At 38.6% G+C, this 2,500-nt stretch overlaps 1 protein-coding gene across 1 annotated transcript in view; it reads left to right on the plus strand.

The window, feature by feature from the left end:
- LOC138865077 (keratin-associated protein 10-11-like) overlaps positions 1 to 2,500 on the plus strand; it is a 30,768-nt gene that overhangs the window by 2,219 nt on the left and 26,049 nt on the right. The gene's annotated exons all lie outside the window — the stretch shown is intronic.

The raw sequence follows: 2,500 nt of genomic DNA on the forward strand, positions 1-2,500 counted from the left end.
ACAGATACAAAGAGAAAGAGAGAATCAGAGATAGGGTAAGAGTGAGAGAGAGAGAGAATCAGGGATAGGGTAAGAGTGAGAGAGAGAGAGAATCAGAGATAGGGTAAGAGTGAGAGAGAGAGAATCAGAGATAGGGTAAGAGTGTGTGTGTGTGAGAGAGAGATAGACAGACAGAGAGTGAAAAAGAGAGAGAGACAGACAGACAGACAAACAGACATAGAAAGAGACTGAGAGAAAACCAAACACCTACACAATACCAAAGGGAGAGAACCAAAAACACACACACAAACACAGAAACAGAACCAGAGAAAGAGAGACAGAAACAAAGAAAGAGAGAAAGAGAGAGAGAGCGAGCGAGAGAGAGAGAGAGAGAGAGAGAGAGAAACAGAGAGAGAGAGAGAGAGAGAGAGAAGCAGACAGAGAGAGAGAGAGAGACAGACAGAGACAGAGACAGACAGAAACAAAGAGAGAGAGAGCGAGAGAGGGAGAAGCAGACAGACAGAGACAGACAGAAACAAAGAGAGAGAGAGAGAGAGAGACAGAGACAAAGAGAGAGAGAGAGAGCGAGAGAGAGAGAGAGAGAGAGAGAGAGAGCGAGAGAGAGAGAGAGAGAGCACGAGGAAGACAGCTGTGGTAAGAGAGACAGCATTGGTGGCTGAAACATCAGCTTTAACCGAGCCTCACGCGTATCTCTCGCGACCTGTTCTATATGTCATATCATATGGCACGACTCTGCTGTGGGGGCGAGTAGATAGATAGATAGACAGGTTGATAGGTAGATAGATAGGCAGTGGATATGGACACTGATAGATAGATAGATAGATAGGTAGATAGGCAGTGAATATGGACATTGATAGATAGATAGATAGGTAGATATGTAGCACGACTCTGCTGTGGGGGCGAGTAGATAGATAGATAGGTAGATAGTTAGATAGATAGGTAGATATGTAGGTAGTGGATATGGACATTGATAGATAGATAGATAGATAGATAGGTAGAGAGGTAGATAGATAGGCAGTGGATATGGACACTGATAGATAGATAGATAGATAGGTAGATAGGCAATGAATATGGACATTGATAGATAGATAGATAGATAGGTAGATATGTAGGCAGTGGATATGGACACTGATAGATAGATAGATAGATAGGTAGATAGGCAGTGGATATGAACATTGATAGATAGATAGGTTCATAGATAGGCAGTGAATATGGACATTGATAGATAGATAGGTTGATAGATAGATATGTAGGCAGTGGATATGGACACTGATAGATAGATAGGCAGGTAGATAGACAGATAGAGGTAGATAGATAGGAAGTGAACATGGACATTGATAGATAGATAGGTTGATAGATAGATATGTAGGCAGTGGATATGGACACTGATAGATAGATAGGCAGGTAGATAGACAGATAGAGGTAGATAGATAGGAAGTGAATATGGACATTGATAGATAGATAGATAGATAGATAGAGAGGTAGATGGAGAGGCAGTGCATATGGACATTGATAGATAGATAGATAGACAGATAGATGGAGAGGTAGATAGATAGGAAGTGAATATGGACATTGATAGATAGATAGTTAGATAGGTAGGGAATATGGACATTGTCTGCTTGATAGATAGATAGACAGATAGATAAGTAGATAGACAGATAGATAGGTAGATAGACAGATAGGTAAATAGATAGTCATTGAATATGGACATTGATAGATAAATAGATAGGGACGCAGGTAGATAGGCAGATAGAGGTAAATAGATAGGAAGTGAATATGGACATTGTTAGATGAATAGATAGATAGACAGATAAAGAGGTAGGTAGATAGACTGGCAGTGAATTTGGACATTGCCAGAGTGATAGATAGGTAGATAGATATGAAATTAATATAGACATTGCTAGGTTGATAGATCGATAGATATATAGCAAGTGAATGTGGCCATAGATAGACAGATAGATAGAGGGATAGATACGCATAGATAGATGGATAGATACGCGTAGATAGATGGATAGGAACTGAATATGGACATTGTTAGATTGATAGGTAGAAAGTGAATAAATAGACAATGATAGATTTATAGCTGGATAGATGGATAGATAATGAGTGGATAGGCTTTGACGATTAAAAGATTAAAGATATAGATAGATAGACACTGATAGAATGGTAGAAAGATAGATAGATAGATGGCGTATAAATAGACTTTGAAGGATAAATAGATGTAAAGTGAATTAATAGCGAATAGAATTAATAGATAATCGGATAGATACATAGATGGTGTAATAATATAGACATTGATAGATAGACTGATAGATAGTTAGATAGATAAACAGTGAATATGTACACTACTAGACTGATAGATAGAAAGTGCACGGAGAGGTGGATAGATGGATAGGTAGAGGTGTAGATAGACAGAGGTATACGTGATAGACAGATAGATAGGTAGATAGATAGAGCAAATGTATGACTAGAGACAATAAATAGATATGAAGAGACGGAC

This window comes from Penaeus vannamei, chromosome 19 (assembly GCF_042767895.1).
Source record: "Penaeus vannamei isolate JL-2024 chromosome 19, ASM4276789v1, whole genome shotgun sequence".
Taxonomy (NCBI): Eukaryota; Metazoa; Arthropoda; class Malacostraca; order Decapoda; family Penaeidae; genus Penaeus; species Penaeus vannamei.